We start from the raw sequence: 26,383 nt of genomic DNA on the forward strand, positions 1-26,383 counted from the left end.
TGTGAAAGAGCGTGCTGCAGACTACATATTCAATAAGCACCTCTCTCTGCACCTTGCATTTGTGATAAGAATATTAACCTCATCAGTTTCAGGTAGCTCTCGGATGCTTTAACATCTTGTCTTAAAGACCTACAAGTCGGCGGGAGTTTATGATTTGGCATTTAGTGACATTTTAAGCCTTTTAGACAGAATCCACACTGGGATTTCAAGTTCCCTCCGAAGAAAAATAATTTTTCCCTCTTTAGAGAAAAATGTGGGGAGAGATTAAGCGGAAGCGCTGTGTGTTAAGTAAAACAACCTCCAGATGGATTCGAATAGACACTTGCTTTTTTTTTTTTTTTTGAGAGTAAATTTGATAGATGGTTTGAGGCAGTCTGTGTGGGGTCTCATTTTGTGAAGTGAGCGCTGCATTATTCTACTGAATTCTGGATGGGAAATGAACATTAGTGTCACTGTTGGTGAATAGGAGAGTAGATGTTTCTCTGAATGTCTATTACAACATGAAAATAGTCCTGCTCCCAAACTCTACTATAAAAATCAATTTAGCATGACGGATGAACTTCATGCGTTTAGGCTTGAGAGCCGCCCTGACTTTATCAGTGCAGAACTGGCTTGTAGTCAGTATTCTCTGCATGACCATTCAGGGCAAAATTGGTTGGTTGGCTGATTCAGTAATAAAAGACACACAGGAGGCCTTGGCTGGCTGGACTGGAGAGGGCCCTTTGAGTGTTTTGCATGTACTGTGTGTGCGTGTGGTCGGTTCTGCTTATGTGTGTTTGATGGCCACTGTGCGGCGGAGGCTGCGCGCTCTTCTCTCTGTAGGCCAGCCGCTTTGATACTCTACCTCTCTTATCTCAAGCCTGGCAAGGTTAATGAAGTGCTAGCACTCTTGGAGGAAGTAAAAATGGGCTGACTAGCAGAGACCAGAGAAAGCTCGGAGATGAAACGCACAACTCGGAGCGACTCTAAGTGGCAATTTTGGTGAATTACTGAGACAATGAGAGGAGGGATGGCATCCTCTTAGACACAACGGCAGCAGGTATCAGGAATGGTCGATTGGATCTCTTTAAACCTGGCTCATGTGGAATTACATTAACATTTCAGCCCCGCTTGTAATATGATCTGTCACACCTCTCCGAGCCAGCCCGAGCTGCTGTGGCAGCCTCGTTCCGTGGTGTTCTCCAAAAAAAAAAAAAAAAATGCTCCTGGAAGTTTGTTTGGTGAGGATTTTTAGCTAAATATAGACGCAGTCTATTTGAATATTTTTGTGTTCTGCAGTTGTGGAAATGAAACTAATTGGGTGCTTTTTTTTTTTTTATTTTTCTTTAATTGCTTCTGATCTCTGCACTGCTGATCTCTAAGTGCTGTTAACTGGATAAGCAGCTTTTTAGAGCTGTATCTGAGCAAAGTCTACCATCTTTTTGACCTTCTGACTACTGTGCGACTAAGCTTGGCTCTTGGCTCCTGCTTAAATAAAAAAGAAATGGCTCATAATATGAGATTAATAGCAGGAAATATAGCCCTAATGCTTTGTTGCCCTAAGCCTTTTTTTTCCCCCCTCGTTTATTTATTTTTTTTGTTACCATATTCCAAAGTCCCTTTGCATCTATATGTGCTAATAGGTAAACATGACTGTGTGTAAGAAATGAATCTGGAAAGTCTACTTCCCAATGAATTAGCATATAAATGACTTCATCTTATACAAATAGCGCCCTATTGCCCACAACTCCCAGCGCTAAGCAAAAGATTGTGTATGTAAAATATGTCAGGAGAAAAATGTAAATTAATCTGTCCAACTCATCGCTCAGTCTAATGAGAAAATGGTTTTACCTTTAACCCTACTTTTCTATTTCCAACAGCTCCCCGAAATCACTTTCTGAGATATGCGGCATAATTGTTTCAGCCGAGTCCGGAGCACTTTTTTACTAGGAGGGAAAACAATTTAGAAGCTCGCTTCATTAATGAAATCAAGGCTAAAACAAACAAAATCACCACGCAGATAGCAGAAAGAGATCAATAAATCCATTACATCATTCCTGTTGCTTAAGGCCTGTAATCTATTTTGTGTATTTGGAGGCCAAATGAGACCGTCACAGGCACGCCATCTATTCAGTTCACAAATAAATAGGATTCTAATAGTCTCTTTTACAACAATGCTCGTGCAGTTGCACTGGCCTCCTCATTTAGTCATTTAGTATTTTACACTCATGATTGTAATTAAACCCATAGTATTTTTTCCCCATGAATCCAAGCTATTTGTTACATAGCTAGTGTTAATATGGTAGAAGAGGCTTATCGAATTGGGTCAGCTAATTAAGCAATTAGCTTATTTCAGCTCAGTGCTGACACTGTGCTAATCTAGGCCATTGTGTGCACTGATAGGCCCAACAGTGAGGCAGTGTTCTTCTCCTCCACAGCAGGGCTCTCTCGGCCTCTCTGAGGGAAGGGCTTTGGAGGCTTTCCCCCCCCTCCATCGTGAGTAGACACCGCGAGTGAGTGCACACATCCCTTCTTCACTAATGCTCGCATTTCCCATGCAAATCCCCGCCATTGAATACGTTGTTTATTGTGCAGTTAATATATTGAGACATTCACGCGGCGTTGTTGGAGTGTTTGCCTTCTTGCTTTTTAGCTGTGTTAACACACACGGAATCCTAGACAGATTAAAGAGTGCGATAGCTTGAAAGCCACGGTGAACGACTGCCTGCCTTCTTCGTGCTCTTTTGAGCAGACATCATGCAGAAGTAGACTATGCTACTTTCTTTTTAGCCCAGCTTCAGAAGTGTTTCTGAACACCAACTAAGCGACTGAAATCATGCTCCTCGTTATGCGCTTATCGCTGATACAAACTGTTCACCTGCTGCTAGTTTTCATTAAAATGCTGTGTTGTCGAATGTTTGTGTCTATATGACCTTTAAAGATTGAACTTCTGATGACTAATTATCTACCAGCTCTTAAAATTCAGTGCAAAAAGTTGTACTTTATTATCTTACCAGACACATCAACATGCAGCAATGATTGTTGCATTATTTGTTTCCTTATACGGTTATAATAGCCAAAGGTTGACATTTTTACAGAGCAAGTGACTCTGTGCACCTCCCAAAAATGTTCTTACATAGCAACTGTTGTGAAGTTGTACAGTCATTGAATTTTTTTTTTTTTCCGTTGTAATCAAACATTGACGTGCACAGATAATTTTTGCCAAAAGGCAAACATTTGGAGTGTTATTAATTTAAAATGATATGTTACACTTAGAACAGCTCTGGTTTCGTTTCTTGTCATATGGAGCAATCTAGGCCATTTGATTGGCTACACGAACAACCATTATAAACTTGACAGCACAGCATTTTTATATTGGAACCTCAACCTCATTGACTGACTTTAAACAAAGATGTTGTGTGCAAAACAACTTGTGTGCAATGATTATATTAGGTTGAATAAGTTTATGCTAACTTTTTGTAGTGCTTGTTCATCAGTTACCACAAAAGAATGCATTTCAAGACTGGGCAGAGGCTTCTCTTTTGGTATATATTACGCACAAACATGCATTTTAATGTGTTTTTGATAAGTTTTAAGTGGAACAGTCTTTTCATTAGAAGTTATATTCGTGCTTGGAAACCGAATCGCACTGCTTTCTCAAAGATAACCACCTCCCTCTGAGGCTAAAACCTTTTGTACTTTTGGAGTTATTGGATCGAATAAGTGTTTGCAAAGTTGAAATTGCCTCGATATTGTATGGTATCTAGGTACTTTTACTGTTTGATGAATACTGTAGCTTTTGAACTTTTGAGGTTATCTGGAGTGCTACATCGACATACTACATAAAGTAGTCTGTAATTTTCAGGCACAGCCTACATCTCTAATTAGAACCTCATCCCTTAGAATCGCTTTGCTGTAGCACATTGACTGCCTCTGCGTTCTCTCTTTTGGAGTATTAGGCAAACAAACAGTTGAGATGCGGCTTAAAAGCCTCGTAACCTGCCTTCAGGACCTGGACTCCGTGTTTTGATTTGAATACACAACCCAGTGCTTTCGTGCTGATTTTTGATTCAGTCTAATTGGCTATGGCTGGCTGGTGAATGTACTCTTTTCAGACGCCTATCATGAAGAGAATTCGGTGGAGCGGTGTTTGTTTAATGAATAACGTAGCTCACAATTGGGGCTTATTGGTTCAATTGTGTTTGGAAAAAATGGTTGAGCTTGAAGAACTTGTTATTTCTGACTATTTCTTTGGATCAAGTTCAGTAAACATACGCTTGTTGTTATATTTGCTCGAGAGTATACCAGCCATCGCACTGTAGGAGCCTGTATTCAAGTTATAAAGCTGTTGTGGAAGCGTGTGGGGTAAGCATTTAGTCCAATAAATGCCCAGTTTTTGAGGTATTTACCCATGTGTAGAAGATTGTTCCATAGTCTCACACTGCAGTCTAAATAAATTTCCCAAGTTCAATCCTGTTCAGTGAAAATGGGTTTAAGCGAGTAGCAGCATCCCATGTGTCGCCGTACAGAGGTTTTGCTTGTTTTATTGCTAGTGATGACCGATTAAACATGGTGTAATTTAATATTGAATAATTTCTCTCTTGAACGAAGCTGAAAATTTGTTTTGAAAATGCACAAACTTGCATGAACATAAACTTTTGACAATACCGTATTTGTGTTTGTAATCAGAAAGGGAAGTTACTGCTGAACAAAGACAAACAATCCTTTCAATTTTTGCCATGTTTTTGTCAATTCTTGAAATAGAAATATCTCATTTTATGCACCAGCAATACTGTGCAGATCAGAAGCCACTCTTTATTTATTTATTTATTTATTTGTTTGTTTGTTTGTTTATTAAGGCCATTAAGTTTTATTTTTTTAGTTTTTAAAATTTCCAGGTTTGGGAGCTCTTGTTTTAAGACACAGAGAAAATGGGGCTTCTAAGACCCATCCCAGAATAAGACCCAGAATAGCAGAGTTGTCACCACCAGATAAACCTCTTTTGAGAAACTCAAGCTCCACTCTTGCTTCAGATCTGCAAAACCCACAGGTATTTCCCTCCGTCCTGTCACTGTGAGAAGGCACTTCAATGCTGTGGGTCTAAAGGGATGTATAGCTGTCAAGAAGTTGATACTGAGAAAGTGAAATACACAAACAAGAAGCAAATTTGCAAATCAAACAAATCTGCTGGTGTTCTCAGAACAATTGACTGACCACCCCCGAGTCCAGACCTTAACATCAGTGAATGTATTTGGGTTTAAGTGGATCGTGGGAAGTAAAGAACAGGATGGAACTAAGATGGAACTTCGGAGGTGTGAAAAATATCCCAGCAGCTTTCTGAACGCAAGCTTCCAAAAGAATCAGGGCTTTAATAAAAAGCTAAATACTGAAACAGTTGTATTTAGTTGTCAACGCTGTAATTTTCTGTTGAATAAGTTTTCTATTTTTTTTTTTTCCCCCCTAACCCTGAATAATTTGAACAGGTCTCTGTTAATGGTCTCTGACTTTTGCACTGTGGTGTGTATTTGAAAGTGTGAGTAATTATTGCCAGTGATGACAAACGTGCTGTAATTTTATGAACTATTTCTCACTCTGAGCTCATTGAAAGATGCAGAGAAATTCTGTGTTCATAAGGTGTTTTGTTATGATTTGAGTTATCGTCTATGAAAAGTTATCGTTTCATTTAGCGTGGAGTCTAATCTTGTAGAAAGGAACCCAGTCCTTTAGATTTGCCATCTTTGTCATTTGCTGACATGAAACAGACTTAAAACTAGAAACTTGAATCGGTCGATAAAATAATGAACATTTTATTGTTTAAATGAGCAAATAGTATATTTAAAAAAAGTGGTAACTGTAGACTTCAAAGGGTTAAAAGCTACGTTTTAAGCTCCTACGACCACTTTAATTTTTGATTGTGTGTGATTCGATGCTGGGACTTTCCTTTTGTCTATTCGCATGACCATTTCTGTGAATGCAGCTGCTTAGGGGTTCCTAGTCCGGCCTGTTCGTGTTAATATGGAAAGTAGCTAGTTGAAGAGGCGAACACAGCCCTTCTCATCTGCAAAGGTCATTAAAGTCTGGCATACATTAGAGAGTCCGCTAATTACAAAAGGGCTTAAACTGTTTATTCAGAAGGATTATATTTGCTGGGTTAGAGTATGTATATCACATGACTTGTCCATCACAGGCTGCCGTAACCATCACCTCATGAATGCTGATGTTTCTCTGAATGCTCCTGGCAGCTCTGAGTCTTGGCCCCCATCATCCACGCCAAGTCCGGTCCTGCGGCTTGTCCTCATGAAAAGAACAATCCCAGACATCTAGGGGCTAAAGCAAACATCCCCCTACCCCAGTATTATTACACGCTGCCCCATTCTCTTTTTTTTAATACTGACGTCGGCGACTTAGCCGGAATAATTTTACGTGTGAGTCATAGAGCGAGAGGACTCTGCTAGAACTGACCACAACCGATGACGGAGGTGAGGGAGGAAGCCACAGGCTCCTGTGGAAGAGCTAATGCATAATGTGGATCATTGCTCTGAGGTGACATTTCTCACATGCTGCGCAATAATCTCCTTTTTGAATATGAGCGAGAGAGAGAGCGGGGGCAAGGGGGACTCAGCCATGCAAGTATGGTAATGCGTCCAATATGATCCACTTATTTCCCAATGCAGAACCGAATCCAACATGGCTGCTGCGTGCTTGCCTCGAAAGCAGTGATTTGACATGGGGGGGGGGGGTGTTACTGCCCGTGCCTCCTAGCCTACTGTACAGAGCCCAGGGGGGGGTTCCACTTTCATTTCTTTTTTTTTTTTTTTTATTCCATATATGGAGATTTCTCTGTTAAGCAATGGCGATTTGTGAGGGTTTACAAACCAGTCATGATGGATAGAAGTGGATTACATTAGAAGGAATTGAAACCATTTTGCTATGGTGTACTAGGCTGTATATCATGGATATAGCAGTGATTTGGCTTTTGGCTTAGGTTTTTGTAAGCGGGAAAGGGTCCTGAAATGTGTAGTGGGGTTACATAGGTCACTATCATTTTTCAACTGTATGTCATAGATTTCTTAAGAAAACACTGGATAAGTTTTACAGAGAAAAAGTACATTTGCTTAAGCAATGGCTCAGCTCTAAGTCATATTCGCACATTTTCCAGTTGCCCAGATGTAGTCGATCAGCTGAGACATGTTTGGCGTCCGAGTTTTCCTTCTTCAGTTTGGTACAAGAGCTGTAATACGTAAACTTCTCTAAGCCTACTCCAACCACATCCAGGTCTCCATTAAGGTCCCACAGACTTGATGTTTAGAGCACATGACGGTTTTTCTTACTGTGAGCTATAAAAACGAGCAAAGCGTCACAATGTATTCGTTCACTGGAGCTATAGCAGCGGGTAGCCTTCATAGACAACTGGTCTTGGGCTGAATTTAGATAGTTTGAGATTTCTGTTTTATCTAATTATAAACGTACATCTTTGTCTAGAAAACTCGGGGTTGTTTTTGTATTGTAATCTGTAGCACACACCGGCATCAGAATTTGGCACAGTACTAGTCTAAAATTGCTGCGTTGCAATTTAAGTTCATGGTAAGTCGTACTGTGTTTTAGACCACATCAACTAGTGTGACTTTTGATGAAGACCTGAATATGGTTTGAGCGGCTGAAAGATGTTTTGATGGTGTGTTTACAGAAAAAAAAGGGTGACTTCTATTTTTTTTTTTTTTCTCAAACTTCTAATGTTTGTTAGCAACAAGGCCTCATAGCTCCAGCGCTAAACTATCGAAGAAACTTTGCACGCCAAACGTGTCTTGGCTGATTGAATACATTTGGACAGAGAGGAATTTTTTTTTTTTTTGCCAAACCATTCCTTCATATTAACATTAGTGGAATAAAATTTTGGGATCATTCTTCTAGATCATTCGCTTATACAACACAAAGGGTGACTTCCTATTTTCAAAACCAAAAAGAAAGAAAAACATAAAAATGGAAGAAAATGTTTGAATATGACTGACAAAGTAGTAATATTCTAAACATTGATGGGACTTTTTTTTGTCCAGAGTAAAAAAGGTGGGGTAAAACAAGAAAATAAGAGAAAATGTCCTCTGATCGACCAACATCATGCCATTATTAGTCGTAGCCTACGTCTACAGTGGGCTGTCAATCTCACCACGTTCAATAAAACCACAATGCTAAAGCTGATTCATTTGACACATTTAGGCCAGCATATCCTGGAGCATAAGTATGATAATGAGTCTTTGCCAGCTAACCTGTGTGTTGTAGATCTGTGATGTTCAATCATCATAAAGTTGCTCTATTTAATAATCCATCTGCCAATTAAGCTAGTCAGCAGTGTTCAGGTCTACAAAAGGTTAATAAGGCTCAGCTGCGGCATGGTTATCCTGGGTAAATGTCACTTAGATGAGGGGCACACATGGGTCAAGATCTCCCTCCAGATCTAAATTTAATCACACTGCGCGTCCACTGGCCTCCTCTTCACCCTAATTAGTGCTGGCCGGAGCAGGAGTGTGATCTGCCCTGCGCGGGCTCCCAGATCCCTGTTCTCCCCACCTCGCACACACACACTCACGCAGCCCTCCCTACCCCTCATTTCCTCACCATGTGACTAGGTAATAAACAAGTGCTCAAAGTCAGGCCCAAGGCCTCCAGTGTGTGAATCAGGCGGATGATGGCAGAAGGTCCCTGTTTTTTAGAAAACCTGTGAGATGATCGTGTGAATATAGGTGCCAAAAAGGGTTCTTTGGAGTGATGCTGTAGAGGAACTGCTTTGGTTCCCTATAGAATGTTTCAAATGCAAAGAAAATGATTGCAAACCTGTTTTTCAGAACTAAACAAACAATTCAATTCCAAACTTGTATAGAAGCAATAAGACACTTGAGTCTTGAGTTGTGTTGACGCGAATAACATCAGCTTGTGTTATGGCCAGTGTTATTCACCATAACACATTCCTTCTCATTTTGATTGCTTAATTACCTCATAATATGCTTTTCTGAGCACGTCATGGATACCGTCACCAACACTGACCAGCTGCATTTTCCATGACCGAAAGCAAAATCAGTCCTGTTTAATTGAGTGCAATGCAGTATGTAAAATACTAATAAAAATTCTTGTATTAATATATTTGATAGTACTTTTTAAATGTGGAACTACTAACTACTGATTCTTTGTCTGTTCCAACAACCCAAAGCACTGAAAAACAAATCATGATACAGTTTGTTTTGCCATACTTGTATATGCCATATCACTCACCACTACCTCCACCTAATGTAAAGGTCCTATATCTATTAAAAGCTTTTCCTCAAAACATACACTACCAGTCAAAAGATTTAGAACACCCCATATTTTCCATTTTTTTTTATTGAAAACTATTCAGTTTAATGGCTCTTTGCACTCTGAAATGAACGCATAGCACAAACTAGATGTGCGTTTCCTGAAGGAACTGCAAGAGTGCTTGAAAAGAGCTGCAAGTGTGTGGGTGTTTGTGTGTAGGTGAACATCACCTCCTTAGGTATGTGTCTGTCTGTGTGGTGTGTGTGTAAGAGGGAGAGGTGTGTGTGTTGGGGTGTGGGGGGAGTCATTCAAATGAACTGTCAATCTGTTACTATGCAGCTCTTAGTGGAGAAGCCTTGTTTGAGTCATGACAAGTTAAACACAGAGAAAATCTTGAAATAAGCAGATTCTGATTCTGAGAAATTTACATGGGAGTGAATGGGGTAGTTTTCTGTGCCTAGTGCCAAACAAATGCTCAAAGCTCTAAAGCTAAATGATAGAATGATGAGATATTTTGTGGTTTCAGAAAGAACAAGTTCCTCTACCATTTAAAACTGAAATGTTTCTAGGTGAAAGTTTAAGGATTTTAAAGCCGATTCCCTGCGTGATCGGCTGTGTCTGTGAGACGGAGTTAGAATTTGAAGTTCTGAACATTCCGCCGTTCATTCTCACGGGACGTTTTTAATTTTTAAACTTAATTTTATGAAAAACTACCAATCCGATCGACTCCAAACATACACAGCACAGGTCACAGTGCAAGTGTGGAAGAAGAATAAGAAGTATGAGAGATAATAATACACTGTTAACAAGAGAGTGCTTTTTCAACCACTCTAATAAGCAATTGGAGTTAAAAAAATACACCATGGAATCAATTTATAGACCAAAATGTATTCTAAACTTTTGACTCAGCAAAGTAGCCACCTTTGGCAGGTATAACAGCTGAACACACTCGTGGCATTCTTTCTACAATAGAAATCAAATATTCTTCAGAAAGTTCTTCCCAAATCTGTTGCAGAAGTTCCCATTAATAAATTTCACTCTTCTGTTCAGTTTAAGTCTGGAGACTGTGCTGGTCACTCCATGTTTTCAAGCTTACCATCTTGTTCTTTTTTCCTGAGGTAGTTCTGGCATAGCTTGGACTAATGTTTTGGGTCATTATCTTGTAGGATGAACCCCTGACCAACTAGACGTGTACCAGAGGGTATTGCATGGCTGTGCAGAATACTGTGGTAGCCGTTTTGGTTCAGGGTGCCTCTCACTCTGTACAAGTCACCGACCCTGGATCCAGCACAACAGCCCCAGAACATCACACTTCCTCCTCCATGTTTGACAGTTGATGTCACACACTGTGGAACCATCCTTTCACCTACTCGGCAGCGTACAAAGATCCTGCATGATGAACCGAAGATTTAAAACTTTGATTCATCAGTCCATAATACCTTCTTCTAGTCTTCAGCAGTCCAATAGCGGTGTTTGAGTTTTAGGTTTTCATTGGAGTTTCATGACTTGAATTGCAATAAATACCTGGAAAAATTGGGATGTTCTAAAACTTTTGACCAGTAGTGTACATCCAAGCCAAAAACCCTTTTGGACCCCTTATTTGTAAGAGTGCTGGCAGAGTTTGTAAGTTGTGGGTTTGCTGATATGTGTAGTGTCCATTCCTCAGTGAGACCTGTTGTGGCTGCCTTCATTAAACCATTTAATCTGAGGCCGTAGGTTAATGCTGCCATATTGTTTGTAAATGTGAGATACAGTATTGGACTATTAGTGTATGCAGATGTTTGTGATTGGTTTGTGTGTGCTATGGAGCAGTGTCGTCTAACCAGATGGACCATATTGCTGGATGATGTAACTCTGAATATTAATATAAATTAGACAAAAAATAGGTAATAATTCTGCTGCCCTGCAGTAATGATTAACATAATTCTGATAAATAACCATATGGCAGGATCTCAGAATTGAGGTAGATTTATCTTAATTAATATCTTGAATCTACTTGGAGAAAGGTAAATGGCTCCACTGGGGCCAGAGATGGGCCTGTGTCTCTGTGTTTATCTGTGAACCGCTCTCAAAGCGTGCCATGGAGTGGCAGCTCCGAGAAATTAAGGAGCTCTCAGGGTGTGCATCAAGCTTAGATCCTCTCTCTCTCTCTCTCTCTCTCTCTCTCTCTCTCTCTCTCTCTCTCTCTCTCTCTCTCTCTCTCTCTCTCTCTCTCTCTCTCTCTCTCTCTCTCTCTCTCTCTCTCTCTCTCTCTCTCTCTCTCTCTCTCTCTCTCTCTCTCTCTCTCTCTCTCTCTCTCTCTCTCTCTCTCGTATTCCCATTTTCTTTCTTGCTCTTTCTCACAGTCTCTATGTTCCAGTTCTCTCTCTCCCATGTTGTTCTGTCGCTCTTTCTCCCATATACCCTCTTTCTGTCTGTCTGTTTCTCACACCTACCATCATGCTCTCTTACTCTCTTTCTGTCTCTTTCTCTGGCTTTTTTTCAGTCCTCAAAATTTCACGTGCCATACTTTCGTGCCTGCAGTTTTGGATTCCATCTTGGGGGCGTAACTAAATATAGCACATGGCTAACATTGAAGAACAATGGTTGTTATGAAGAACAATGGTTCTGTTTACTTTGAAACATACATAAAGTTGCTTCTGGCATTCTTTTTGACCATGTAAGCAGTTTACCTCAAACGCAGCTAAATAGGGCGCTAATTGTCAGAAACTGGAAACAAACAATGGATCCGAAAGAAATAACCGTATTGACATTATTTTTAATTAATTCATTTGGATCAGAGCTGCACTGTATAATTATACTTAAGTGCTTAATTACATATTTAAATGGTCTCTTCAATTACTCTGGCTTAATAAAATATCATTAGCCTGTCTCCCAAGTTATAAGCTGTAGAGACATATTAGTCTATCTACTTAAGAAATATTAGATTATGGACAGGCTGGGGGTTTGCCAGGAGCCCGGGCCCAATCTATGGCAAATCTCTGTTAACTCAGAAGCTGCCGCTCACATCAAAAATTTGACATCGGCGCTAACAAACAATGTGAAATTTACATATTAATTAGCAGTGGGCACTGCGGGCTGCATTTCAATGACCGGCCTCTCTCTGTCTCGGCTGCAGGGAGATGTCAGCGGCCACAGGCGCAGCCACAGTGCCGCCATGCGGAGGTGAACGCAGCCTTAATGGAGGACGAACGCTAACCTTTTTCACTGTAGCAGTCATTATCCAGTCTCTTTGTCTGTATCGCATTCAAAACATCCCAGCACTTCAGCCACTTAGCGTACCAGTTAGAGTGTGTTTGTCTGTCATTAACAACCGTTAGTGACCATACAGAGTTGTATGTTGAGATTTGTTTGTCTTTCAAACGTCCACTTCATGCCACCCAATTGTAATGGTATGTTAATATCAATATTAATCAGTTTTCTAATGCACTTAAAGCTAAAGTTTGGCACAAAATCAAAATTTCTCGCTAGTGTGAATGTTGTTTGGTTCAGCCAAGACCTGTATTCATAAAAATATTTTGCTGTTTTTTGCCATGCAGCATACGATCAGTATATAGGGCTGTGTCTATATAACAGGTTTTTTCCTTCTCATTTTGGAGATACGAAGTTTTGATCCGACAACAGCGATATATACGTGTGTGTATGTGTATGTAGGTGTGTATGTGTGTGTGTGTGTATGTATGTATGTATGTATATATATATATATATATATATATATATATATATATATATATATATATATATCCATCCATCCATCCATCCATCCATCCATCCGTTATCTTCCGCTTCTCATATATATATATATATATATATATATATATATATATATATATATATAGTGATGGAGATGTAGATAGATACTTTATTGATCCCGAAGGAAGTTTAGGTGTGTGTGTGTGTATAAAGTAAAAAGTGTCTCATCAGATTTAATTTAAAAATAACTTCATGTGGTAACAATTTAACTAGTTTTATTTAACTTAAAAAAAAGTACATTGATTGAAAGAATCCTTCATACCAAGTATTTATTTAGGTTGAGTAAAACTACCACATGAAGCAATTTTTAGGCAGATCTGATGAGCCACTTTTTACGTTGTGTGTTTTTATATATATATATATATATAGTTAATGCCTCACAGTGGAAGGATGGACAGAAACACCTGTCAATTTTTTCAGATGTGAAGCAAGAGTGGAGCTTGATTTAGCTTTTAGTCCAAATTTTAGTCCACAATTGCTGTTTTTTGATGAGTTCAATATACAAGAAAAAAACTCTCTGAAAGCTTTAAGTCCTGTTTCTCTGATACTGGCAGTTTTGGTGATATGCCGGGTCTTGCATGTTTGTTAGGAGTCCCATTTTCTCTATAGCTTTGAATCTTTGTTTGAACTTCACTTTTGAAAACAGTTTTGACTTATTTTCCTTTCCTTTTATGCAAGTGGATTATCTCATATTTTATCTCTTCAGAATTCCTGAAGAATGAAAACTTATACTTAGTTTTGATTGAAATTTAAAAAATGGTGGTATCTGACTTGCACAGTACTTTATATCACATCAGTGTGTTATACAATGTCAGAAACCACATAAGCAAGTCGATTAGAGATTTAAGACGAGTGAAGACTTGGGCCCAGTCCCATTTTACCCCTCACCCCTGCTGCTTAGCTCTTACCCCTCTGTTTTGCACATTCACACCAAGGGGTAGGGTGTCCTGATTTTTTGTTGAGATAGAGGGGCAAGGCGGAGTTTTAGGCCGTCCAAACGTTGGTTTTTCAGAGACACGTTCCAAACTGAGTGTTCTGGAAAAAAAAAATAAAAGGAAATGGCAAGATGGCCCACAAATGTGAGAATTTCCTGTTAAAAATGACAGTAACCATTGTGCTATCTACGTTTAAAGTCATATGAATGTATTATGGTCCTTTTCTTTGTAACAAGCTTGTAGTATGCTGATCTCTTAGTAACTAGCACAAAGTGGAATGTGAAAATTCACATGAAGCGAGCAAATAGCTGATTTTAGCTTCATATCACAGAATAATTAGGGATGGACGGTAATAAATAACTGTTAATAAATAATTGTTGCATCCCCATCTTTGAAAGGATATGATGCCCTGCTCTGAGGTTGCTGAAGTTTACTGCTCCTCTGCTATCACTGCAGATCGGTAGGGTCGCCTACAGAGCACTGCTAATAGCCTGATAATGAAGTAATGTTCGTTATTTGAAGGTTGTCCCATTTTAGATTACCCTTTGTAACTCAGTTCCAAGGGGCAGCGTGACACTCAAAAACAAGAGGTAGGGGTAAAAAAGAAAAAACTGGAATTGGGCCTTAGTCATGAAGTGGTGATCATAAGCTTCCATTGCCTGTTAACTATGTTAAGAGTCACAGCACCAGTGCAAAACTAAAGATACAAACTTTAGATACAAATGATGTTTTGAGTGACTTCCTCGGGGACAAAGAGAAAATTTATTTGGATAAATTTATTGATTTATCCAAACTATTGAATGAATTGGCCTTTGCATTTACCCTCTGTTAAATTGCTGTGTTTTGGGGAGCTGCTAAAAAGCATCTGTTGTGTAGCTTTTCCTAGAACAATTTGAAAATCATTTAACTAGATGTGACGTTATTATTTGGTACAGTCTTTTTTTCAGAAAGACAAGATGCCCTCTTGTGCAAATTTGATATTTTATAAAACTATTTGGAATACTTAATTGGAATTTTTCATTTTACCCTCTTTTATTTATTTATTTTTTTATGGTTTGGGTTCTGCTGTGAAGATGTATCGCCTCCTCACATTATCCTGGTGTTAAAGCACAGGCTTGATTGGCATCAGACTCGTGAGATTCACAGCCTATGATATTTATTTAATTCCTTGCTTTAAAAGCTGCAAAACGCTGTTGATTAATTCCTTCAATTACGGCGCTGAATGCATGTGAAACTGATTACAGCAGTTCACATATATCTACATGTATTTTAACTTGTTTTACATCTAGCAGCAGAGAAAAGGGAAGCTCTGGCAATGGCTCAGAGGCAAAAATCTATAATTAGAATGCAGATCAATTGGGTAGCAGGTAATTTACCTTAAGGGAGGGAAGTCTAATTATTGTCTTTGAAAACCTAATTTAGCATTAAACACTTCAGGTGTCTCCTCTCCTCTCAGTGGAGAATAGGAGAGGCTGTCCCGGAGCAGTGCTCCCGCTCTTGCTCCTGCTCCTGCGCCTCCATTATCTCCTCTCACTCCTGCTAGATGTTTACATGGCTGATTGAAGGAATCTGAAATCTGATTTTACCACATCACGAGTGGATGTGATTTTAAAGAAACTGATTCATGCTTATGCTTCTGCTCTCTGAGACTCCTATTCTTAGAAATAGTGGTGGTAAAAAAGGTTTATTTGTTATAGAAGAATCGGTTCCCTAAAGTACTTTTCACTGGATAATTCAAGTAAACAGTTTTTTTAAATAAGAAGTGTGAGTGTGAAGAACCTTTTTTTATTTGAAGAACCTCCAGATGATGTAAAAGTTAGACACTATTTAAATGTTTTTTTAGGAACCTTTAAGAACCCCCCTCCCCCTCCCCCCCATGGCATATAATCTTATGCAAAAGTTTAAACATCTCTGCTGAAATGTTTTATTGATTTTCTAGAAGAACATGTACTCTAAAGAGAACAGATTTAATTTTATTAAACTCTAAATTTTAGTTTAGAGTTTAATATACAAGAGAAAAAAAAATTAATTAATAAATATTAATTGTGTTTTAATATATATTTTATAATATATATATATATATATATATATATATATATATATATATATATATATATATATATATATATATAATATATTTTCACTAAGAAGAATCAAGAAAACATCATTTGACCGTGCACACCCCTTCATGGGGCTGTAAATAGGTATTTCTTTTAAATGGGTATTTCTTTTTAGTTTGTTTTTGTTTTTTAATTTCTTATTTTTTAACTTTTGATTTGGATTTGATGGACAGTTATTGTTTAGTACAGTCTTGTCGGTAAAAGCAATGTAATATTTTACATTATTACCATGTTTTATCAAGTATTCACGTCTAAACAAACAGAAATGGAATGTGTCGGTGCACAATGTAAATTAAATGTAAAGGCAACTAATTATGTAAATAAATATGTCATTACTGGCAACACTTTATACCTACATTTAGGCTACTTACACGAGAACTTAATAACACATGCGCAAGCTTTCAGAAACATGTAAAAAAAACAACAATGCTGTGGTTTTTATGAAGAACTTGTCAGATGGATGTCAGTGTTGGCAAGTGTTACAGGCACCAGTTTAAGAACTGGTACATATCAGTCCCAAGTTTTCTGATATAAATAAATAATACGTGAAGGTGATGCTAAATTGAACTGCATGCGTTAAAACAAAAATAAAAAAGAGAACATTTTCAAAACAGTAACTCCTGGAATATCTTGTGAAAATCTTGCGCACAGAGGCTGAAGAGCTGGGCTGTTTGGATAGTGAGAATAACCACTTCTTTTTTGGTCTCATCATTTTGTCAAATTTGCGCTTGGTCAATTTTCAGTGTTGAGAATTGTTCAAAGCTGACGGTTGATACTGATTGATAACTGAGAATCCCTGAACATTATTAGAAAATAATTATTTACCCTATCAAACATAAATACATCGCTATTACCCACTTTTGCTTCCACCTCAGTGTTTGCAGTTGATGCAACAAAAGACAGAATATCGCTGACCCTTCCTCAAATAAATGATTCTAAGATTCTAGTGATGTGTCAGCTTGTAGCTTCTGCGATGTAATAGCTGATGCAGTATTTACCTGTTCAAAATAGATGCCTGGGTGTGTAATCATGGGCAATAATGCATAATCAGGACTCAGAGAGAGCTTATGGACTGAGTACGGATCAACGACTTTTTCATGATGTCTTGATTTGGAAGCCATAGCCTGCATTTACAGCTCATACACATTACGCTGATGGAATGACAACAATATAGACTCTTTTCCCATGTTTTGTGAATACTATCTGTTATGCAATGATGTAATTTTGTTTGCATAATATAGCAGAATACTTTCTAGGCCTTGCTTGTTGTCTGTGGGTGTACTAATTTCACTGAAAGCAGCTGCTACAGGATGGCCTGTTCACGTTCAGCTAAGTATATACTCAGTGGTAATTACATAATTGCTTTTTAAATTGTATATTAAAATCACAGTAATGACTCTGGACTTCTAAGGGTTAAATGCTCCTAGCAGGTGAGGCTGTAGCTGACAGATGGTGTTTGTGAGTGACACTTGTTCCCAGTTGATTGGAGCACCAGAAAGCACAAGGGAGTGTGTTCTCCGCAGAGCGTCCATCGGCATATGTCACGCAGTGGCCTACACTCACTGAAGGATGACGCTCACACCAGCTTCCCTTGGTGGCCCTGCTGAGCACAGGGTGTTAATCATCACTAACACAAACTCCCACACTCTTCAGACTGGTAAATAACTGAAGACCCAGCACTGGCAAAACCTCCATTATGCTAGCCATCACTCTATGGCAGGAAAAGAACCCAGCTCCTAGACACTGTTGGCTTATGATGAAGTCATAAGGCGAGAGAATGGCCCATAAGTGGAGCTGCGCCTCGGCCAGGGTGGACCAGAGGGGGGGTCACAGCAAGGGCCGCTGAAATGCAGAAGGAGGGGGAAGGGTGTGGGGTGGAGGAACGACTCCAACTGTCTACGCTCGGCCATGTCCAACTGGAAAGCAGCGAGGCGATAACATGGGGAAGTGCCGATTAGGCCAAGCTGATCCCAGGCAAAGCCAATTCAGATGGCTATGAAACCTCAGGGCTAGGGAGTGTAAGCTGGCACGAAGGCCGGGGCTGGGCCACGCCGCTTCCAGCTGGAGCAGAGAAAGCCCACTCTGTACAGAACCGTCCCGGCCCGCCTTGGCCGTCTCTGGTCCCTGCTGGCCATCAGGGACAGAATATGTTTTGTGTGTGCGTGTTTTCCTTCACCCTCCCACCCCCCCAACACCCCCCTCTCTGTATTTCCCGAAGACAAATACAGTCTGCCTTCATGCTATAACAGCCATTACTTAATTGTGCCGGATTTTCCGAGCAGAGTGTTGCTTTAATTAAGCAGCTAATTGCAATGTAGCTCTTGATTAGCTTTGGGGGATGGGAATGTTCAGGCAGGCTGATATGTTGTGCACACTTCAGAATCATTTACAGAAATTGAAGCTAATTTCGCTCTCTGTGTCTATGGCTGCATTAATTTAATTTGGGTTGCTTTTAGCTCATTAACACTTCTAATTAATACGTTGACATCACTATTAAGATGTCTCTTTGAAATTGGCGTCTCCAGATAATCAGGATGGAGAGAAGGCTGACGGATGGAATGGAGATGGCGACTGGAGAGGGAGAGCGAGGGAGGGAGAGGGAGAGTGAGAGAGAAAAGCACTCAGTAGGAGAATAAGGGACTGTGCCATCCTCATTTGTAAATCACCAGCAGTGTATGATCATGAACACTAATAGGGCTTTGTGGCAGGCTGGTAAATTGGAAATGAAAGGCAAGTTGATTGTTTTAGATTTGATGGAGGTTACGGTGTGTCTAGGTGTGAGCGCGCGCGTGCTCGCTCGCACTGGGCGGGGGGTGCGCTGGTGCTCGGGTTGCTGGTATGGGCCAGATGCAGTACACAGCTGAATCCCACGCTCCACTGCCTCGGTGTTTGGGTTTGTCACTTTAATGAGCAGAATTTAGTGACTATGGGAGTATAATCCTCAGGGTGAGGCTGCTATCCAGTTCATCACACTGTCATCGCTCTCGGCTTTTTCCTATCCCCGTACCATGCCCACCCTTCCACGGCCCTGCGATCAAATAAATTTAGCTGTGTATTTGTATTTAATTTTCAATGCTCAGATATCCGTAAATGTTTGCTGAGTAAAGAGGCCTCACTTTTTAACAGGGAGGAGGCCCATCTGTTCCGCTGCTTCTGAGGAGAGGAGCTGGCCTTCAGAGGCATTATCTGTGCTATGATAATAACTGCATAATTAAAACCAGCCAGGGGTGACATTATAAAAGTCTGAACTTGTCACCTCAGATATTAAACAAAAGGCAGTTGTCAAAAAGCAGAAGCTTGTGGCGAGGGCTGGAAGAGAGAGTCTTTAACTCGACATGGAAGATGTTTGTTCAAGTGACGTTTATTTGTCTTGTGCGTATGCATTATGCAGTATTTCTGACACTGGCAGCTCGCACAGTAAATCGTGTGATGATGCGCAGTAGCAGCTGTCACTTTCAAACAGGTTAGCATCCACGCAGAACTAATATTTTCAATTCGCACTGTGATTATGCACCATAAATTGGGTTTAGGAGCAAAATACCTACACGGGGCGTCATATGTCCATGTTACATCATAAAAAGAGATGTGTGCTTGGGATAGGTTTGCGATTGACTTGCTTTGCCTTCTGGTCTTCTTTCAAGACCTGCAAATCAACCGGGAGGAGGTGTGGTGAAAACGCTGCTTATTTAACAGATAAATCAATGGTCATCTCCTGCACTTTCCCTAAAAGGTCTGCTTTTTTTTTTGTTGTTGTTGTGGGGGGAGGTAGAATTTGAAGCATTCTCTTGGATACAATCCTGCTGTAAAAAGCCTTCTGTTTAGCACTTCATTAAAAAGTGCCTTGGAATAAGAGTCACCAGGGACATGATCCCAGCGTCATGTGGAAAAGCCATCAACAGCTGCATCAATTAACCCCCCGGCCCCCCGGGGGCCCATTAGCAGGAGAAACACCCTTTAAAATTGCATATGCTTCCGATTACGCTAGAAACGACTTGGGCCGGTAAACGGCCTTATTTGCTTTAACTATAGGATTACGTTTGTAAAACAGTCTGGCGAGGCACACACCTCTTTTGTGTGTGGATGCACATGTTGGAATGGATTTCGCACAACCTGTTCGTGGCACAAAGGGCAGCCTTTTACTACGAGAAAGCAAAGCGGACACAGAGGCCGTGGACAAGTACAGTGGTTACAGCAGACCTCTCTGACCTCTCTGCACCCTCATTACCATCAAAGACGTTTTAGTGACTTTCAAAAAAAATGTTAAAAGGCCATTATTTGAAACTGTTTTAGACCATCATCACTAGTGTAACAACCTTTGAAATGGTACGTTTTGTAAGAGAAGGGAGAAAAAAAATTTCATTTAAATTCAAAGTTGTATTCCAGGTAACTTTGGTCTATTTCTGCTCTTCCATTTGTCATGAAACATTGAATGTAAAGGGGCCAAAAAAAGGTTCTTTGGAGCGATACCATAAAGGAACCGCTTTTGGTTTCCTAGAGAGCCATATTTCTTTACCAGCGGTGTCCACAATTTTTGTCTTGGGGGTTAAAACAATTACAATGTTTTTGTGAAGGTGTAGAACCATTTTAGTGGTTCTTCCTTAAAAAAACATGTTTGTAAATGAAACATAAGTGTCAAAGTATAAAGACCTTCACATAATGTAAAAGTTCTTCACCAATTGAATTAGATCTTCCCCAGTCTTCCTAGAACTAGAATGTTGTAAACCTTTTAAAAATGTATTTTATGACCATACACTATATTTCGTTACTAAAATCCTTCAAAGTAAAAATAAGAATTTAATATGTTTGGGTCGTGATGGGGGGGGTTAGCGTCATTTTGATGGGACAAATCAGACATCCTGACAGACCAACTTTGGGCAGCATTGTTCACGGCTTTTTCTAGGACTGTGTGTCCAAGCCAAGATCCATTTAGGGACCGTCATATTAAGAATGCTAACTGCCCTTTACACTGCACAGTTTTCAAATAGTGTAAAACTATGCATTTGTTGTCTTTTGTCTATTTCAAGGATGTTTTTGAGCAATCCATGATGAGCTCTGTAAACACTTGCCTTTTAAACATCTGACGGAGAACATTTGGAGCCGTGTCATCTTGCTGCCTTAGAAAATCTTAACAAAGGGCCAATTAAAGAATCCTTACCGAAAGTGATGGAGACAGTGGGAAGTCTTGTAATCACGACAGACTAAAGGAAGCTTTCTTGGTTAAGTTATTACCTGCACAGTGCGCTGATCGGACAAAGTTTTAGCTTGTTATTGAAATAGTAAATACTGTGGTGTAGGGAATCGGCTCTGAGGGGAAAAGAGAATTTATAGTTCCACTGCAACTCTGCTTCCCTGGAATGCGTGCACACGCTCCTAGAAGAGATAAACACAGTTAAAAATGAACCTTCCCGCTATCCACATTAGAAACTGGCACTAGCCCCTATGATCGTGCAGTTCAAATGTGCGCCATATTTTGCATGTAATTAATAGACAGCTATTCTGTTTAATCCAAGGTGAAGCTCATTAATTCAATTTTTTTCCCCTTTTTTGTGCACAGCAAGTGATTTCTTGAGCAAAGGTATTTTGAATGTTAATACTGTGACTTGCTCTAATGCAACCAGACATTTTGAGGACACCTCAGAGTTTCCAGGGTGGGGTAAAACCTCAAAAGCACTCAGACCATTTGTGATGCGGAATTAAAATGACATGCCTCCATCTCTGAATTTTCCGGCTAATCCCAGCTATTTTGTTTTGTGATATATTTGTAATATTACTCAGGCGAGTTTTTAATGACTGCGATAAATCTGTGGGCATCATCTACACTGTCCTTTACCGCCACGAATTAGCCTGTATTTTTGGAGACGAGCTGTGTTTTTGTCAGAGCTTTTTCAGTCAGAGCTGTGTGGAGTGGAGATCTGAACCGTTAACATGACAGACAAGTGTGAGAAGACAAACGAGCCCTTAACGTTTCAATAGAGTGGCGTAGTCAGTGGCACTGTTTATCCCTGAATAAGCACTGACAGCGCAGCCCTTATGCATTAGCAAACCCCAGACCAAATCAAGACTAATAAAAATCATTCATTTTGGTTAATGAGGATATTAACAGCCATGGTAGTGTTTAAGCACAAACAAGAACAACAACATTAATAATTGCAACTCTCTAGTGCTCAGCTGATGTAAGCTTTTAATAATTAACAAGTCTCTGTCTTATCCCCTAAAGGGTTGACTCCTATTATCCAACCAAGTTACAAACGGGTAATTACTCCGCCACCGGATGGTCAAAACAGCCATCTTAAATGTCTCCCAGTTGACGGTCAGAACTCATTTCAATCACTCTTCTGTTCCTAAGAACATGCATTGTTATCAAACGGGAAACTTGACATTTTGACTTGTTTAGCTGCTATTTTTTCCCGCATTTATTAGAGGATTACTCTTTTTAGCTCCTGTGTTTACATATTAGGGCTAATCCAATTGAGTCAACAAGGGCACTTAGCATTGGCTGAGAACTGGGACTTAGAGGGGAGGGAGTGGTTATTAATTTAAGACTTATTCCCCATTTTAAGCTTTCAGGGAAATAGTTCTGAAACATCTGTTATGACAATCGCAGCAAATGGAGTGCTTTCTGGGTTAATGACTCAGCCATGCCAGGGCTGTGTTCTGATTACAGTTCTACTAGTGGCCTGCAGAGGGTGCTGCCGAGTCCTCTTCGCCCCAAGAGGAGTAGTTCTGACGCTGGCTTTGTGGGAGTGGAGAAGGGACAAACAAGTGGGCCTGAAAGTGAAAGGTTCTGGTAGAAGCTGTAGGTGTCTCCATCGGGGAGCAGAAGCGCCGGAGCCGGGGGATGTTTGTGCTCAGTTGCCGAGTTGATTTAAGGCCGAACGGGCCTGTGTAATGAGGATGTTGATCCTTGAGCCCGGCCGCGACCCTTCTCCCTGATCTTTGACCTCCCAAGACACCTCCTGTCAGCTAAAACTAATTAGAGCTTGATGACGTGTGACGCGTTTGCTTACTAATGACAAAAATAGTAGTCTCTGAGGACTTTGAGGGAAATGAAGAAACAGTGTGACGAGCAAAGCAAGCTATAATGCAGTTATAAAGATAGCATAGAAAAGGATTACGCTGCATCGCTGAATATATGTGTTTCTTTGCTAAGGAAAAAGCACTCATAGTCAGAATAGTGGGATGCTAACATATTAGACCATTTGAGAGACCACTTTGCCTCATTCCGCTGTCACATCATTCTGAAAGCGGAACATCAAGTGGAGGAAACTAGAGCAAATTCCCAGTGAAAACATTTAGCTGTCTTCCATCCTCAAACAGCATTTAATTTCATTTACTGCTGCCGATAACCCGCCTGTCACGCGCGTCTCCATCTAGTGCTGAATTTATGCTTTGTACAGTCTATTGGCTCATCAGCAGACCAATATTTGTGTACTTCGACCGTTTATCCTCCCCTAATTAGTCCCAGATCAATAGCCCCAATTGATTTAGCAATACACTTAGAGCTTTAGAAGGTGTCATATAGCAGAGTGGTGTGCAACGCCACCATTAGAAGCTTAATGTGCTGAAATAGGTGACAGCATTAAGGATGGGGGGAAAAGATCCCTCCTTTACAATTAGCTGGCTCTAAGGTGCATGCTTTGACATGAAGCAGTGTCTGTGGTTGTGCTCAGATGAGAATTTTATCATTAATCATTAGTTGCCTCCTCTCTTTGCTCCAGGCTTAGGCTGATGTTGGCTAATTAAGCAGTGCTGGGTGTCAGTAATGCTGGGAGATTTTCCCTGTCATAGCCAGGGAGCCACTCCTCCAAACAGGAGCATGGCGTGAGCTGGCTTTTGTCATCTCTCTGTTTCCGCAGGGGAAGGTTCTGGGCCTCAGTGGCACCGCAGGCAACCTGAACAACAGCAATCACAGCTGCATTTACACTAGACCCTCTTCAGCATAGCCAGCCTGCACTGGTGTAAATTAAGCACAGAAAAGCACACAAGCCATCGTTTGGAGAAGAGCAGGCAGCGACCACAAAAGAACAGTAATAAGCAAACAGCCCATCACAGAAACTTCGCCGGATCTTTTGAGTGGCAGACAATAAACTGTATCATGTGACTACAACAAAGAGCTGAGTTTATTATGGTGGGTATGGAACCAACCTTTTTTGGCACTTTACTGAAGTGCCAGTGTGATTACGAGCCACAACGACTTATTTGAACATACAAAAGAAGGAGAGCGTGGTGTTGGTGAATAATAAGTCCTTTGTGTGAGGTAGGACCCACTCTTGCAAAGTAACACCCATTAAAAGCTCATTTGCACCGCTAGGCAGTTCATTAATGCAGGGGATAGTGAAATCACACCAATAGAGCGGAGTGTAACCCCAGGGCACTGGCAGAGGCCGGGGTTCACCCTGCCAGCACACTCGCCCCACAGCTCATTTACACTGGGGATTACCACTGGCCAGGGTGTTTACTGTTTTACTGTTTACTCACATGTGAGCGAGCGCAGCCTAAGACATCAGACACCATCTTCAGCGTAGTTATTATACCTATTTATGAAGATGCAGATTCGCTATCTGTGACATGGAAGTGACTGTGTAAGATGAAACCAACTGAAAACTGTGTTTCTGTCATGGAAAGAAAAAAAAACTGTGTAAACAATAAATAAATAAAAACACAATATAAACGATAAGCTAAGAAACTCAACCACACATCAGTCCAACCAGGATTGATCTAATGATTCTATGAAAAATCCTAAGTGGCTGTAATTCTAATAATAATAATTAATAATAATATGTCATTTTTTTACTGTTTATATATATTATACTTTTTTATTTAAATAAGATTTATTGTTTTTCAAATTTGTATTATATTATTATTATTGTGTTATTTTTCATATGTATTGTTTTTTACCATAATATTATGCATTAATTGATAATAATGATATCATTTTAATATTTATGAATAATAAAAATATTATTTAGCATTTTTACTACTAGGACTACTAATAATTATGACTATTAGTAGTAGTATTAATATAAATGATAAAACCATATTATAATTGTTATTAATAATATTATATTGGTAATAGCAATGATGATTATTTCTTCTTCCAGATATAATTATTATTATAATAATGATTATTAATCCACTTATGAGTTAATTATTCTGGAATTATTTCAGGCCCTCTCCCATCTATGTTAACACTTCTCCAGGCCAGGCTGTAGTTCACTCGTCCTCCAGCAGATGCCAGACCCCCCCATCCCCCCCCCACCCCTCCCCAAACACACACACACACACACACCCTCCTCCGCCACACCCCGGTCCCTCTTCCCCAGCGGACCGTTCTGTCTCTGGGTCTCAATGAATTTCCCTCCCCTTTCATCACTCTCTGATGTCCAGCTGCTCCTGTCAACACCTTCTTACAGCAGGCAATTCATCGCTACACGCGGGCAGCTGAGACCCCCGTGATGAACTTCAATCTGCTCTCCGCAGAGGGGGCTGCGGCCCGGGGCCGCCTAATCAAGGGGAAACACCCCCTTCAGAAGGAGGGGGTAGGGGTAAAAGTGAGGGGGAGCGCACGCGGACAGATTGAGCCCGAGTTGCCCCCGTAATTATCTTCTCATTGGCCTCGCGCCGCAAGCTGGCGCCTCGGAAGCGGCTGTAGGCTCCGCCCACCTCGCGGGAGCGCGCTTCCTTCCCCAAAAAGCGTTCTCGTGCGCGCTCTCGCTTTTCTCTGGTTTAAAAAGGCCCGGCGCGTGCACGCTCGCTACGATAACGCGCGCGCCTCTCCGCCTCGGGTCTTTGATTATTTCCAAGGCGGGCGAAAACAGCCCTCGGGGTGGGTAGGTGGGTAAAGGGGGGGAGCTGGGCCGGGGCGCAGTCGCTCTGGGCTACCTTCCGAATTTTATTAAAGCCCTTCTCCAGCTGATTACTTGCAGCGAGCTGCACAGGTGGAGGCGTTTTCTTGGTGTATGTGTGTATGTGGGTGGGGGGCGTTGGAGGGGGGGTGTAGAGTGCAAGCCTGGCAGGGTCATGTTTAACATGTCCACAGGCAATCAATTCACCTTAACCCCTCATGGTAGTCCAGCCTTCTCCACCTAAGCTGTCCTTAATAACCAGGCAATGGTGAATTACTGATAAGGCGTTAGGGTCTCTGACCTATATATCCCTCCCTCTATATATTTGGGGGGGAAAAGAAAAATCCATCCAAGAGAGAAATGTACCTTTTTAAATGCATGTCCTGAAATTAAATAATCTCGACGCAGGGAAAAAAATGGAGAAATTGTATTTCCCATCACAGTCTCCTCAGCGTGTTTGTTCAGT

Source organism: Pygocentrus nattereri, chromosome 27 (genome assembly GCF_015220715.1).
Source record: "Pygocentrus nattereri isolate fPygNat1 chromosome 27, fPygNat1.pri, whole genome shotgun sequence".
Taxonomy (NCBI): domain Eukaryota; kingdom Metazoa; phylum Chordata; class Actinopteri; order Characiformes; family Serrasalmidae; genus Pygocentrus; species Pygocentrus nattereri.